This window comes from Callospermophilus lateralis, chromosome 1 (assembly GCF_048772815.1).
Source record: "Callospermophilus lateralis isolate mCalLat2 chromosome 1, mCalLat2.hap1, whole genome shotgun sequence".
Lineage (NCBI taxonomy): Eukaryota > Metazoa > Chordata > Mammalia > Rodentia > Sciuridae > Callospermophilus > Callospermophilus lateralis.
The window spans coordinates 7,621,221-7,638,528 of record NC_135305.1 but is presented as its reverse complement, the minus strand read 5'-3'; the positions used below and the strand labels follow the sequence as shown (position 1 = coordinate 7,638,528).

Sequence of the window (17,308 nt, the reverse complement as noted above, 5' to 3'; positions counted from 1 at the left end):
ACATACATCATAGCATCTCTTAGCAAATCATCACACACCGCGGGAAAATCATAAAACAACTCTAAAACTGGTGGGAACAAGTTGGGTAGGGGTGATTGGTTACTACAAGAGGGGGATTCATTTGAACTGATTGGTTTAAGCCACGAGGGTTGTTCGTGCTGAACTACATGGTTTCCCAACATGTTTTCAACCACCATAAACTACTGGGAGGGTCATCTGGCATCCCAGGTATTTCCCTGTCTCATACTGATTGGTGGCTGCTAGGGGGTTGCTATGGATCTCCACCTAGCCTGACTAAGACAGGGACACCTGGCGCAGATGATCTCTCCTGTTATTTGTAGATAAACAACTCAGCAGGGTGGATATGTGCCTAGGAGTGCTCTGTGGGTCTTTCCAAGGACAAAGGTCAGGCCCCCTTCCTTGGACAGGCTTTGCTCTGAGGTAGAGGCTGGTTTTTCAACACCATTAACTGGTTGAAGTTCTTGAGCAAGTCATCCAGCCTCCCAGGGCTCTCCCTATGTCATGTGTAAGGTGAGGAGACTGGAACAGATCATTCTAGAAACATCACCAAGTCTAATCTCTTTCATCATTAACTTTTTTTTTTTTTTTAGTTGTAGATGGACACAATACCTTTTTATTTTTATTTATATATGACAGTGGAATGCATTACAATTCTTATTACACATATAAGCACAATTTTTCATATCTCTAGATGTATACAAAGTATATCCACACTAATTCATGTCTTTATACATTTACTTTAGATAATAATGATCATCATATTCCACCATCATTTATAACCCCATGCCGCCTCCCTTCCCCTCCAACCCCTCTGCCCTATCTAGGTTTCCTCTATTCCTCCCATGCTCCCTCCCCCTATCCCACTATGAAACAGCCTCCTTATATCAAAGAAAACATTCAACATTTGTTTTTTTGGGATTGGCTAACTTCACTTGGCAGTATCTTCTCTAACTCCATTTTCTTGCAGATGCCAAGATTTTATTCTCTTTTATTGCTGAGTAATATTCCATTGTGTATATATGCCACATTTTAAAAAATCTTTTCATCTATTGAAGAGCATCTAGATTGGCTCCACAATCTAGCTATTGTGAATTGTGCTGCTGTAAACATTGATGTGGCTGTGTCCCTGTAGTATGCTGTTTTTAAGTCTTTTGGGTATAGATTGAGGAGAGGGACAGCTGGGTCAAATGGTGGTTCCATTCCCAATTTTCCAAGACATCTTCATACTGCTTTCCATATTGGCTGCACCAATTTGCAGTCCCACCAGCAAGGTATGAGTACCTTTTCCCCCACATCCTCAACAACACTTATTGTTGTTTGTATGCTTAATAGATGCCATTCTGTTACCGCTGTTGACCGGTGACGAGTCCTTGCTTCCCCAATGTTGAAGAATAACACCAGAGAAGTACACGCCGAGGCAAGGTCAGAGTAGAAATTAGAAGTTTATTAAAGGACAGCAGAAAAGACTTCTCCCGGAGGAAGAAGGGGACCCAAGTGATGGAATCCGTGGAAGTGCGGTTGTCTCTCCGTTTTATAGTTTCTTTCAGTGATGGAATGTAGGTGGGAAGGCCCGAGGGGTGGGACACAGGTGGACCAAAGAAGTTATCTGGTCCGGAAGGACTTCTGAGTCAGCACCTTCGAGTTTGCTGGGGGCTGTTCATTAACACTTCTTTGGGATGGCTCTGGCCTTGGGCTTTTTCCTGGACTTCATTAACATTCCACGAGTTGTCCTGCGTTTCCCGGAATTCATTCTCAACATGGCCTCCATTTTAGATCTTACTCGATATTAGACCTGATTTACCTAACTACACTGACTACCTAACTTTAAATCTGGCTTCAATACTGACTGGAGTGAAATGAAATCTTAGAGTGGCTTTGATTTGCATTTCTCTAATTGCTAGTGATGATGAACATTTTTTCATGCATTTGTTGATTAATACCTTTTAAAAAAAAATTTATTTTTATGTGATTCTAAGGATTGAACTCAGTGCACCCAGTACCTCTCACGTGCTAGACGAGTGTTCTCCCACTGAGCCACAACCCCAGTCAGAACTAACTTACTTTAATACTGGACCTGAGTGAAGACCAGTGCCTCCTCTCTCATTGTGGCTTAGGTGCTGGTCACTCTGCATGATTATTTGCTTATATTCTCATGACCACCATGTGCTTGCTAGTCCCTTACACTCTGTCCTTAGGATCTACACCCAGATGACCTTGGAGAATGGGGCTTACTCCTGTTTAAGAAGACTGTGGTGTTAGCTCCATGGTGATGTGGCTCACAGGGTCCCCGTGCATCTTCAATGGACCTGTCCCTGCCTCCTAGAGGATTTGAGCAGGGGGACAGGTGCTGCCTGGGTTTACAAGGCTCTCTGTGAGTCCCTGGAAGGAATTCTTCCCCAGGGAGAGGATCTGATTAAGTTGGTTCTTACTGTCCAATAGAGGCTGCCCCTTTTGAGCACAGGGGAGAAAGTCAAGACCCCCATAGGGGTGGAGACCAGAATGCAGGGTCAGGCTAACTCTCTGTGCTTGGTGAAAACTGTCAGCAATTTTATGTAGAGAGAATTGCTGAGGATCACTTTCTCTCAAAGAGCTGTGGGTATGAGAAACCTTTCTATTTCACAGGTCTTTTCCAACTCATGTCCCCATCACATACTCTGGCCCTTTGGGCTAGGTATTGCCCTTGGACAAGGATCATAACTTGCTCATCTTTATATTCCCCAATATCAGCCAACTGCATAGCACACAACTAATAAGAAAATATATATTTAAATATACATGTATATATATTTATTATGTATATATTTTTCTTTTTAAAACAGGGAGACTTTATAGAATAGCTAAAATTTGAACTTAATTTTGCAGGATGGGCAGAATTTTAATGGGCAGAGAGCATTTCAGACCAGATGGTTGTGTAGAGGTGTGAACTTGGTGAAAACCTAGAAGAAAATTGACTCAGGAAGGTACAGCATTAGGAGAAGTAGAGTATTCCAGTTTGGCTAAAACTTTGAATAACACAGGAACCTAGGCCGTGTTAGTCAACTCTCTGTCACTGTATCAAACATGGCTTAGGTAATTTAACTTATAAAGGTTTATTTTGGCTCATGGTTTTAGAGGTTCCTGTCCATGATTGAGAGGACTTATTGCCTTTAGGCTGGTGCCAGGTGGCCATAGCAGGGAGTGCATGGGGAGCAAAGCACTCATCTCATGCCCAGGAAGTCAGAGAGAAGGAGGGGCTGGGGCCTACATCCACTTTGAGGTCATACTCCCAAGGACCTCTCACTGGTCCCCAGCCCTCCCAGTAGTGCTACTCTGGGGATCAAGACTTTAACTAAGGGCTTTTGGGGGACATTCAACACTAGGTTATGGCATTGGCTGAGACATATTATGACAAGCTCAAATGCTAAGGCTCTGGACTTCATTCAGGCCAAGGTGCTGGAGTTGATCGCTGGTTGAGCAGGGCCTAACCCACTTAACTTGTTGATGGGTAGACTTGCCTGAGTGCAGCAGAGAATATGCAGGAAGAGTAGAAGATCAGTAGTAAGAAGACTGCTATGAGTCCAAGCAGGAGGTGAAGAAAGGGTTGACTAAATGTCGCAGCAGTGAGAACAGATAGGAAGGAGCAGAAGGACGTGCAATGAGAGATGGTAACTAAGGGATGGATTGCTCCTGTGAGGAGGAGCGCAGGACAGCCCCAGGCCTGGGGTCTGAGTGGAGGAAGAGCAGACCTGCCGCAGAAGCAAAGCATCAGAATATGAACAATTTTTAGGAGTGTGATTTAAAAAATATTCACCTTTTGCCATGCTGTGTTAGATGTACCAGGACCATTTTTAGGTAGGAATTACCTAACCTAGTTCTCAGACGAGCTCCATTAGTGTCTCTGGGTCAGCTTTAAGTGCATGGATTTCTGGATCCCATCCAGCTCTACTGAACCCAGTTCTGTAGGCACGGGTCCTGAGGGCTGAGTGTCAAGGGATTATTTTATTGTATTTTCTTTTTTTTTACAAAGAAGGTCTGTTTGGAACAAGTTCCTTATAGGGTGGGGTAAGGGTGCTGGTGAGGCTCTGAGGCACTGCCAAGTGTGGGAAACAATGACTTGTGCTGGCCTCCACTCGAGACAGGGATCTATTGCAAAGCGTTTCCAGTTGCCGGTCTTTGAGCCTCTCTTTGCGGAAAGAATAAAGACAGACTCCCTTTAATTAATATCTGAGGCCTTCCATGCCCTTCCCTGTGTCTTACTATGGCTCAGTCTGTCACTACACATGTCATAAGTAGTCACAACAACTTTCCATTCCTGTGCCTTTACTCATAACCCTCCCACTTCCAGCCTAAAGTCCCCCCATTTTCCCAGACCAATGCAAGCTCTGATTCTTCCAGTGAAGTTTTTCCATTCCATTTAAGCCTTGGGAAAACTCTATGTTTTCCAAACTTTAACATTTTTTTTAATGTTGTCACTGTTCATTTGTCACAGAGACAATGCAAAGTAATAGATGGTGGCCTAACTCTCCTCCTAGACAGCAGGGACTGTCTCAATTCTCTTGTCTTCTGCAATGCCTATAACAGGGTGGGTTTACAGAGCATATTGACTTAGTACAAGTATTAACCGACTGCTCTGTGTGATGTGATAAACTATGGTCCGAAGAATTCATCACTTTCCTCTGCTCTAACATCACCATCACCCTTACTCTCTCTGTCTTCCTGCTTATATTCATGGAAAAATGTAAGGGTGTGGGGGATCACTGAATACCTACAGCTTACTCAGAAGGTACCTGGGAAGGTTGGTGAACTTGAGCCTGCATTTCAACTCAGGGATCAGAGAGGAGGGAAAGCAAGTGGATCAGACTGCATAGATATGAGGGCTACTGACCCAGGAGTCTCTAAGTGTGCTTCCTATTCTGAGGCAGGTGCAGAAGTTTGGCTATGTCTGTTTTTTCCAGCTGTTTCCTTATGCCTGAGCTTTCCTGACTGTGTGAACAGCCATAACATTCTAAAGGTTCAGGCTTAGGTCTTTCAAAAAGTTGTGGTAGTCATTGCTGCGTATCAAATATTTCCAATTGACTTCCCTTGGATAACATGGCTGGATTGCCTTTCCTGCCCCCTTCTTATTAGGTTGGGTCATAGACAAGAAGTTGTGCATGGAGATACATCATTTCTGGGCTGATCACTTAGTTATAGGCTAGAAGCCTCCACAGATTTCTTTCATCTACTAGGATGACCAGCAGTATTCACAAAGGTGGCTGCTGCTGTGTTTGGCTTGCATCCTGGAGGGAGGAGATGTTGAATAGAATACCAGCCAATGCTTGATGCCCATATAGTAGCATGAAGCAAACCTTTGCTTTTTAAAGTCCCATGATTTGGGGGTAGCTTGTTACTAACTCTAAACTTAGCTTATCCTAACTGATACAAAGGATTGGTGAAAAACTGTTAGGCATTGAGGCAGAGGTCCTTGGGCTCCAGGTGGTATCTGTTCAAGCTTGACATCAATTACAGGCCTTTTTCACCCCAAAGAGAAAGAGGCACCATCTGAGGGCTTGCACAGAGATGTTCCCCTGCAGCTGTTAGAGTGGCAATGTGCAGGAGAGACTGTAGCTGGCTCTGGAGTCTCTCCCACAGAGCCAGTGCCAAGTGCCTGTCTGGAATCCCTCACGGAAAGTTGCAGAGTTGCAGGGGTGGTGGTTTTCAGGACCTTAGCTCTGTGGAGCTACCTCCTCTTCAACTCTTTTTCTGGGAGCTGGGAGACTTGCATGCCCCGTGGTTGGGTTAGGGGCTTGCTGTGGACCAGTGCCTTGGAGACACTACATTGGTGCATTCAAGGACAGAAAAGAGAAAATGTTTGTCCTCACTCAGAAGCGTGCACCCATCCATGCACACCTCATGGTCTCTTTCATAAAACATCCATGCTTGTTCTAATTCTAAAGACTGTTTTATCGACTACTGAACAAAGTTAAAGAAAGGGAGCTTTGAGACCCTACCTCCTGCTCCTCCATCCCTGGCCACTCTGGGCCTCCCTCCAGGAGAGTCCCTGACTCTGTCCGAAGCACAGCTCTGGGCATCTCAGGTGTCACTGAGTTCTCACTGTGATGATACCACCCTCAGACAATCTGGAGGTAGATTCCCATGTGGCACTATGCCAGGGACAGGGTGGGCATATGACACGTGTGCGTGTGGAGGAAGTTGCATACCCTGGAGTCCACAATTGCCTTTCATGTTTTCTAGATCCTTCTGTAGCCTCAATTATTCTGATGTGCTGATGTCAAAACTGCCCTCACCAAGGCTCTCTGTGACTGCGACAACAGCTTCGAGAGCAGCCCATCCCATGGCCTCTGTGTTTTCCCTGGGGTCAGTCAGAGTTGGGGCCCCAGGAGTGAGGGACTGGACACCCAGGAAGTCCAGGCTTCCTCGGCAGGGGAAGGCTCTGGCCCTGAACTCTCCCAGCAGAGGAGTGTGGCCAGAGAATGTACAAATGCCAAGTATGGAAAACCCAGATTTACATGAAAGAGGCATCAGAGTTTTTTTTTAGATCTACTTTAAAAATTTAATAACTAACGTTACTAAATTTCCCTATAACTAAGTTCTCCACAGCTTTGAAAATAGTGTTCTAGTTACAAAAATTAGATATTTTACCATGTAATTCAGGAATACTTACTGGGCAGAACATGGCCACCCAGCGATGACATTATTCATTATAATAGAAGGAAGCTTATTACTCAGATTCTGACTCATATTCGCAAAAAATTTTGAAGTTTTATAAGACTGACCCTTGAGTCATCAATTTTAGATGACCTCATAATGAATACAGTACTGCCTTATAACTTTCACAATGGGGGAGAGATGTCACATCAAAGGCTAGTCAGATGGAATTAGGAATATTTTATAGGGACACCGAGTCCTATCTAGCTTGGGTGGGGACAAAACCTACTCAGTAGAAATGAGTCAAGTCTATATTGAGTACTTACTGGTTCCTCAACCTAGCATTGGGAGTGAAGGGTGTATAATCAAGGTGACCATATTTTCTAAACAAAAAGTCCACGGTTTTTTGTCATTTATGGGTGCTAAGAGATAATCTGGGAAGTTTGATGGCTGCAAACCTCTTTCTTCAAACGAAAGCCTGTGAAGAGGAATAGAGAGATCAGATTAATGAGCAATTGCTGTGTTGATGGCTTGAACTCTTTTCTCTCTACTGGAGGTCTCAGAAGAATTTCTACAGAACATGTTTTAAAAACCATTGATTTAGGAACTGGGAAATCAATGATGGAGTCTGAGCAGGGAATACAAAATGAAATAGACATTTGGAAATTTAAGGTGGCAGAATCAGTTGCTTAAGGGGAAGGTAGCAGATGTCAAGAGGTAAGCACTAAAGTCCTGGAGTTCAAAACTTCCAGAAAGATTCCTGATATACATGCCACCAGCATACTGGACCAGCATTAGGGGTGCTCGTGAGCATTTGGCAACCATGTAAGTCCCCGATTCATCTATGATGATCTGCTTCTACCCCAACTGCTTATCAGAAGGAAAAAGTAAATTCTCTCTGGAAGATGGTAATATCCTGCAGAATCTCAAAGTATGTCTATGAATTTTTAAATATAGTGTCCGTCATTCAGTCAAAAACAGGCACACATGCAAAATCAAGAGAAACACAGATAATACACAAAAATTCACAGGAGAGCCAAATAGCAAAGTTATCAGACATGGACTTTAACTGACTTACAAGTTTAAATGTGATTAGCAAATGACAGGATGGATGATTTCAATAGAGAATTGGATATGAGAAAAAAGAATCAAACTAATTCTATAATATAGAGACTCTTGATGGGTTTCCCAGCAGAGTGGGTCGGGGGTGAAGCAAGAATTAGTGAACTGGAAGAAAAGCCAGTCAGAAGAAAATGGCTAGATTGATGCACAGAACGAAAATAATGGGAAATATAGGATATCTAAAACAGAATATGGAACATGGTGGGGTGGCCCATGGTGTAATTAGAACCTCAGGAGAGGAGAAAGAGACAGAGACAGGAGCAATACAGAGTTGTGGCCAAGAATTTTTCAGAACTAACAAAGTGAGACAAGTCACACTGCAAGAATCACAAATTCCAACTAAAATAAATGAGAAGAAAACTGTGTGAACAAATAAATAAACTGACGTGCATCGAAATAACAGAATATTATTTAGCACTAAAAAGAAATGGGCCACTGAGCTGTGAAAAGACACAGAAGAAACTTGGACATGTATTGCCCAGAGAAAAGAGCCACGGTGGGAAGGCTGCTCACTGCACGGTCCCCACTGTATGGCATCTGGAAAAGGCAGGATGGCAGGACTGGTGAGAAGGTCAGTGATTGCCAGGGCTCAGGGAGAGGGAGAACAGAGGATGTTTAGGACAGTGACACCACTCTGTGTGCCACTGTGTGATGAACACAGGTCATTACGTGTGTGTCCCAACCCACAGAATTTGCAATGCTAGGAGTGGGCCTGCATGTGAGCTGTGGACTCGGGGGATGACGATGTCCCCATAGATTGTGACAAATGTCGCACTCTGGGGGAGGAAGTTAATGGTCAGGGAGGCTGTGTTGGGGAGAATATGGAACATGGTGGGGTGGCCCATCATACGTGTAATACTTGTTGGGGCAGGTGGTAAATGGGAAATCTTGGTCTTTTCTGCTTAATGTTGCTGTGATCCTAACACTGCTCTTAAAAATAAAGTGTGGGCTGGGGATATAGCTCAGTTGGTAGAGCGCTTGCCTTGCATGCAATCCCCAGCACCACACACACACACACACACACACCCAAAAAAATCAATAAATTATGTACTTTTAACATCCTCCCATGGAAAGTATACATAAATCCTTCATATAAATTTTAAAAAAGGAAAAAAATGTTATATATAACCAGATAAAAAATATATTCATTTCAAAGAAACATAAAATAAGACTATTGCTAATTTCTTAGCAGAAAATATAGAAACCAAAAGACAAGAATGATCTTTTAAAAGTCCCGAAAGACAGGAAATGGCATCCTAGAATTTTCACACCCATTCAGAGTATCCCTCACATGTGAAAATATTGAAATAAAGACGTTTCCAGATAAGCAAAAATGGTTTGTTAGTAGCATGCTCGTATTAAAGGAAATAAAAAGGGACCCTTCAAAGATTAAAAAAAAACCCAGATGGATACAGATGGAAATACAAAAAGGAATGAAGAACAAGAAACTGTAGTTGTGAAAATCTAAATTAATTTTGACTTTATAAAGCAATAATAATAAGGTTTTATAATCCTTACATGTAGAATTAAAAAAAAATATGACAATGTTAATAGAAGAGGCAGGATAAATGTCAGTGGACTTAAAATGCTGTAAGATGCTTATGTTGTATGGGAAGCATTCAGAATTAACACTTAAATATGATTTTTTATGGAGGTTTAGATCTTTTCTATAAAGCACCAGGTAATACAATTACTGTCAATGCCCAGAAGTTACAGGGAGTCTGATTTTGGTTTAATGAAAGATACTTCTATAACATGTAAATAAGATTTTAACAAGTCATAGTTGCATGTCCTAACATTTAAAGCACTAAATGAACAGTAAAAAGTATATATAACTCCCTTAGTTCCTAAGGATGCTGTAACAAATTACCACAAACCGAGTGGCTCTAAACAATAGAAAATTATTCTCTTGTATTTCAGGAGGCCAGGGGACCAAAAGCAAGGTGTTGGCAGAGCCCCGCTCCCTCCAGAAGCCTGGGGGAGCATCCTTCCCCTCTCTTCCAGCTCCTGGCAGCTCCTGGAATTCCTTGGCTCGTGGTGGAATCAGTCTCTGTCTCTGTCACCACATGGCCTTCTCTCAGTGTCTCTGTGTCCTTCTCTGAATCTTATACTCTCCTGTGCTTCGAGCTCACGCCAACCCTTACTTCACTTACATCTGTTAAGAGGTCTATTTCCAAATAAGGTCACATCCTGAATTCTGGATGAAAATGAATTTGAGGGATGAAAATGAATCGAACACTGTTCAATCCACTACAATAACTAACAAGGCAAAAAAGGAGAGAAGAAGGTGCTTACAAGAATTGAGACAATGAGAAAATAAATAAGATATCTTGAGGCAAATATTTGGGTAATTAAGTGGAAATGGAGAAATTATCAAAAGTACAAAGATTTTTAAAACTAGAATTGATAAAATAGCTAAACAATGAAATTATAAGAGCTGTAACTTGAAGATGGGTAAAGTAAAAGGACAGGAAGATACATATGTCATGCCAACCTAATAAAAAAACACTAGGTGAAATTATACTCATAGCCCATAAATTATGTTAAATAAGAAATATTCTTAAGAGATCAGGAGAGACATTTCTTAACAATACCAAGGTCAATCCATCAGAAGTACACAAGAAATTTAAAGTTTTATGTAGCAAATATCAGTCTCAAAAGGGATAAAGAATTAAGAGAAATAAAGGAAAAAGCATTTCAATATATAACCCTGGTGGGTGATTTTAACAATATCTCCTTGTAACTGATAAATCAAGTGGGGAGGGGCTGGGGCAGTGTGAGGCACTGGGTTTGATCCTCTGCACCACAGAAAAACAAAGATACTGTATGTTCATCTACAACTAAATAAATAATAATAATAAAAAAAAAAACCAAGTGGTGAGACATCAGTAAGGATGAAGGATTTGAAAAATCACAATTACGAACACAAAATAAAACCTAACAATTGGAGAATGCCCTTTCACATAAGTACACAGAGAACACTCACCACAATTGACTGGCTGCTGGGCCACAAGCAATTCTCAAAGTCTGACCAAGAGTATAGTCTTGGCGACAGTAGAATAAGCTAGAAATCCACAACAAAACAAGATGAGAAAATTCCCAAATGTGTGAATATTGAACCATATGCTTCTACCTAACTTACAGCAATTAGAAAATACTTTGAAAGGAATGAAAATGAGATCAGAATAGATGCAAAGTTTTCATGATAGAGTTTAGTTTTGGACCTCAGTTTCACTGAGCCTAAACTGAAAAATCAATAAATTAAGTAGCTGTATGAAGAAGAAGAACCAAAGTACATCGGAAGAATGCAGAAGAACTGAGCTAACAGATAAGAACAGAAACCAGATGTCCCTGGAGAGGGTCACAGAGTCAAAGCTGGTCAGTAGAAAAAGACTAGCAAAACCGATAGGCCCCCAGCAAGACCCAACAAGAGGAGAAGAAAGAAGGGCCCATTAACCAAGGGTAGGAAAAGAGCAATGAGAGAGCACCCTGGCCCTGGAGACCCCCAGGAGGGGGAAGGAACACCATGAACAACTTGATGCCAACTTGGATGCCATTGTCACAGGGGTTTTCAAATTCTTTGAAAAAATAACTTGTTAAAACTGACCAAGAAAAACTAGCAAACTGAATACTTTTATATCTGCTAAGTAGATTTAATAACTAAAAACTTTCTCAGAAAAACTAACAAACGAAAAACTTGAGTCTCAGATAGCTTCACTGGTGAATTCTTCCAAATACAGAAGGAAGAACTAATACTAACCTTACACACAATGTTCCAGAGACTTAGCAAAAGCGGAAGTACTTTCCAAAGTGTTTTCTGAACATTTATTTTATATAACATTGATATTAAAGCCTGATAAAGACAAGAGAAGAAAAATATAGGCCAAACTCTTTTGTGAGTTAGAGGAAAATTTCTTAAACAAAACATTGACAGATGACTCTAACAATGTCTAAAAGGACAAAACAGCCTAACCAATTATATTTATTTCAGGAATTCAAGGTTGGTTTCACATTTGAAAGTCAATTTGTAAAATTCATCATATTAATGGAATAAAGGAGAATAATTATGCAATCATCTTTTATTTCACTTTAGATATACAGTATATAATCATCTTAGTAGATGCAAAAACAGCATTTAAAAATTCAACATCTATTCATGATAAACATCTTAGCATAATATGGACAAAAGGTACAATTTCCTATGATTGCTATAACAAATAACCATAGATTTACTGGCTTACATTTATGCCTGACCTAGTGGTACTTGTCTGTAATCCCAGTCACCTGGGAGGCTGAGGCAGGAGGATTGCAAGTTTGAGACCAGCCTCAGGACTTTGGTGAGTCCCAATCTCAAAATGAAAAAATAAAAAGGGCTGGGATATAGCTCAGTGGTGAAGTGCCCCTGGGTTCAATCATCAATAAGTACTCAAACACAACATTTATTATTTTCCAGTTCTGTAGCCCAGAGGTCCAAAATCAGTTTCACTGAGCCTAAGTCAGGTAGCAGCCAGGCTGCACTCTGTCCAGAGGCCCGGGGGAAACCATCCCTTGCCTCCTCCAGCATTTCTGGGCCTCGGCCACATCTCTCTGCCCTCAGCCTCCAGGGTCCCATTGTCTTCTTCTCCATGTCAAGTTTCTTTGCAGGAGATCAGAAGAGTAAAGGCACCAAAAGGTAGTGGGTGGGGAGGGAGGGGGAAAATGCTGGGGAAGGATATCGGCCAAATTACATGGCTTTATTGTGTGCATGTGTGAATATGTAACAACAAACCCCATCATTATGTACAAGCAAAATGCACCAATAAAAATATGAAATGAAAAACAAATGTCTTATAAGGACAATTTTGATTGCATTTAGGGTCCATCTAGGTAATCCAGGGTCATTTCTTCATTTTCAGACTTTAATCACATTTGCAAAAATATCTTTTCCAGGCAAATAACAGTTGCAGGTTTGGGATTAGGACCTGGTACCTTTGGACACCTTTGTTCATCCTACCAGAACACAGTGTTATTAGGCTGATGAAGGGCGTTAGGAAACTTCTTTAGCAAGCATTACACCTAATGAGGACATACTCGGAGTTCTTAGAGACAGGAAAAAAGAAAGGATGCTTTGAGTTACTATTCCTATTCAACTAGGTGTTCCAAGTCCTGGCCAGTGTATTAGGGAAGAAAAGAAAAGGAGACGCATGAACAATAAGAACAGAAGAAATAAGATTGTCATTATTCACAAATAGTATTATTGTGTACATAAAATCCAAAAGGATATACAGATCAACTGTTAAAATTAATAAGCAAATTTAGCAGGTCATTGGATACAAGATGAAATTATAAAAATCAATCATTTTTTTCAGAAGCTGTAACGCTAGAGAAATTTAAATAAGTCTATTTACAATATAAAAAATTAACGACTAAGGAAAAAAAGAGGGTCAAAGTCTCTATAAAGGAAAATTTAAAATACCAGTGAGAAAAATTAAAGACCTAAAAACCCAATGGGATATATTAAGTTAATGAAATGAAGAACTAAGTATAGCAACAGTGTCAGTTTTTCCTTCATCTTTACCTATAATTCAAAATGATCACCAACAAAACCACCTAATATTTTTGATATATTAATGTGCTGATTCTAAAATTCTTTTTTTTTTATAATTAAGAACAGATTTTTTTAAGAGAGAGAGAGAGAGAGAGAGAGATTTTTTTTTAATATTTATTTTTCAGTTATCGGCGGACACAACATCTTTGTATGTGGTGCTGAGGATCGAACCTGGGCCGCTCGCATGCCAGGTGAGAGCCCTACCACTTGAGCCACATCCCGAGCCCCCTAAAATTCTTAGGGACATTAAAAAGACTAAGAATAGGGGCTGGGATTGTGGGCCATGGGTTCCATCTTCAGCACCACATAAAAATAAATGAATGGAATAAAGGTATTGTGTCCAACTACAACTAAAATAAATAAATAAATAAATATTTTAAAAAGTCTAAGAATCAATATACTCATGAAGAATGAAGTTGGAAGAATTTTCCAGATACACTGTGTACAGTAATTAAGATGATAATTGGTGTGGTATTGGTGCCTGAGAAAATATATAGATCCATGGAACAGAATAAAAGGTACAGGAACAGAACTGAGCACCTGGTCTGTGACAAACTTGGTATTTCATAGTGATGGGAGAAGGAAGGATCTTTCTATTTGATGATGTTCAATTAAACAACAATGGAAAGAACCTTAGCCACCTACTCTGTCTGCCAAAAACAATCCCTCATCTATTAGAGTTCAGGAAAAAATAAAGCAATATGTTTCAAGAAGAAAACAAAAGACTATCTTTGTGAGCTGGTAAAAATGTGAAGATTTATCAAAGAGAACCCCCCCCAAATTAAACCTAAAGGAAAAGATTGATAAATCAGACCATTATCATTAAGAGTTCTGTCCATTAAAGGATGTGATCCCTCTTCACAGAAGATGATTTCAAAATGGCCAATAAACTGGGACATGCGACCTCTTTGGAAAATTTTATGTTATTAACTCCCCAAACAGAACAATTGCATACTTATGATTCTGTTATTCTATTCCTAGGTATATTTCTAAGAGAAATGTGTGGATATGTTTCTCAAAGATACATGTGAGATTATTCATAATGGCTTATTTCTAATAGCCTCAAGCTGGCAACAACCCAAACGGCCTTCAGGAACATGTTTGGTAAGTAAGCCATGTATAATAGACTATTAAACAGCAATGAAAAGGGAAAACTCATTCTGTGTACAATAGTATGGGCTGGATATCACAAACATTATATTGGGGAAAGTGATGTAAGTTTTAAAAATAGGCTAAAATAATGTTAGAAGTTAGAATAGTGGTACTTTGGGAAAGAGGATATTAAGATTGAGAGGAAGCACAAGGGTGATTTCTGGATAATATTTTTCTTCTTTTTGTTTTTAAATACACTTTTTTAAAATTTTTATTTTATTTATTTTTTTTTATGTGGTGCTGAGGATCAAACCCAGTGCCTCACACATGCAAGGCAAACGCTCTACCAACTGAGCTACAACCCCAGCCCCTTAAATTCACCTTTAAAAGTAAATTTCTTAACAATTTATATAAAAAAACCTCAAGTTGATAGAAAATTTATAAAAATAGTAAAAAGAGAGTCCTCATACTATTTACCTGGATGGCCAATTGTAACATTTGGCCACAATTGCTATGTGTCTCTTTCTATAAATCATTTGAGAGTTAGTTGAAAACATCCTGGCACCACTAATATTTCAACACGTATCTTCTAACAACAAAGTTTTTCTCCTACATAACTGCTAGATATTCGGGAAGTTAATAAATGATATGCTTATCCATTATACAACGCATAGCCTTTATTTCTCATTTATCCCCCTAATGTTACCGATAATCATCCTTCATTCCTAACTCAGGATCCAGTCAAGGCTTATGTATTGCAAATAGTTGTCGTGTGTTTTTACATCTCTTTAATCTAGAAATTCTCTAGCCTTCTGATTTCTTCCATGAAATCAACATTTTTGAAGCACTGAGCGAGCTGCTTTGCAGGAGTTCCTGCACTCAACACGCCAAAGCCGCACGGCTGGACCTCACAGGCTATCACTGGGGGACCCTGTGAGGTTCAATAGGCCAAGAGTTAGGGCCGGGGCTGCTTCTGGGCGAGGGCTTTGCCTGATTGCTTCCCTACTTGCTGAAGTTCTGAATTTGGCTAATGACTCTGCCTTGGCGCTCTCAGTACCTCCCACCAGAACGCAGGGTCGCCAGCCAGCTGGCCAGACTTTTGATATAACATAATTCGATTATTCAATTAAAATGGGGTTTGACCGATTTTTCTATATCTTGTTCCCCAACCATTTTTGCTTAACAAATTCAGTATCCATTAATGATTCTGATCCAGATCGTTACAATCATGGTTACATTAACTAATTGAAATGATAATGATGGTTATAAAATGGTGATTTGATATTTCTATGGTTTTATTTACCTGTATGAGTTGACATTTTTATATAAATAAGAGCTTCCTTTTTTCTCACCTTAAATATGAAATAAACTTATTAACATGGGTTCATAGGTTCTTTAATTCAATGAGCTGAAACACATTCCTGACTTTGGATGCTTAAGGGGTCCCTGGCTGGTGGTGTCTCTCACACTGGCACCCGTGTTCTGGGCGTCCCCTCCACCTTTGAGCACAGACTTTCTGCACAGGACGCTCCCTGTTTCATCCTTTAGGTTTCCTGCCTCGCCCTGGAATCAGCCATCTCACCCAGAGTTATTGGTTCCTTTTAATGACATTAAAAGGAGTGACCTTGTGCAGCGGCGAGACCTGACCGTCCGCAAGGGCACGAGGGGCGCTCACTGCACCGACTCCCTTCGGTCCCTTTCAGAAGAGTGGGAGCTGACTGTGTGCACAGCCCTGGGTACCGGCCTCTGGCCTCTGCGCTCCGCCTGCGAGCTGGTCTCCACAGACGCAACCGGCTCCCCAAACACCGAGGCGAATTGCGTAAACTTCGCCAGAAGGACTTGCCGACCCGGGACTGGCCGGTGGTTCATTCGCTCCTGTTTCTTCCTGAGACACACCCGTGGGACTTTTGTCCCCAGGACCGTGTGATCGGGGTGACTGGCCACCAGGCTGAGGGTCTTGCATTTGTTTCTAGGCTTCTCTCTTCATATTGGTTGCTTTGCTTTTGGAAATGTGAAAACATGAAACGATTCAAAGTCACGGCCCAACGAGGACGCCCCGGCGGAGCGGGGCCGTTTCTCACTTTTCCATCTTAGTTCCGCGGGTGATGCTCTGTTTCTGATTCGGACGCCAAGCTTATAGGCGATTTTAGAATTATCTATCAAGCTGACCCCTTACGACTTGCGCATTTTTTTATGTTTCATACTTGTACGAAACATTTGGAACAAACAAACAACAAACAAACAAACAAACCCTACCAAGGGAGAAGGTCCCCGGCTTTAACCCGGGGAGCAGAGTCGCCCTAGGCCAAACGCGGCGGGAGTGACCTGGTGCAGCGGCGAGACCTGACCGCCCGCCAGGGGGCGCCGGAGGACCAGGAACCGTCGTCCGCCGCCGTCCCCGAGCCGCGCACCGCGGCCGCCGAGGCTGCGCGAGAATCCGCACGGGGTTGCGGGAGCGCGCGGCGGTGGGTCCTCGGCCAGGGACCCGGTGGAAGCTCTGGGCTGCTGCTGGTGGACCGGGCTGGCGGTCGGGAGGGGGCGCAGTCTAAACTGGAATCCATCAGTATTTATGTCTGTCTGTCACCAAACCAGCGACAACGACCTGCAGAGAATAATGGCTGCTGTTTCACTTCCACCTCCCAAATAGCCTTCGAATTCTCCTTTCTCCGAGTCTAACCTGGATCCGCACTGGGGACCGGGGAGGCAGTCCTAGCTGTTCCAGGTGACCCAGTACGAACTGCCACAGGACAGGGTGGGGGTCTTAGGGTAGAGAGTGTTGGCATGGAGAAAGGGGCCAGGAGCCAGAACCCACCAGGACTTGGTGGTGAGGAGCCCGGGAAAGGAGGGCTACAAGGACTC

General features: G+C 41.7%; 1 protein-coding gene across 1 annotated transcript in view; it reads right to left on the bottom strand.

Moving 5' to 3' along the window:
* Nucleotides 1–17,308, bottom strand: part of Znf777 (zinc finger protein 777) — a 217,206-nt gene that overhangs the window by 63,189 nt on the left and 136,709 nt on the right. The gene's annotated exons all lie outside the window — the stretch shown is intronic.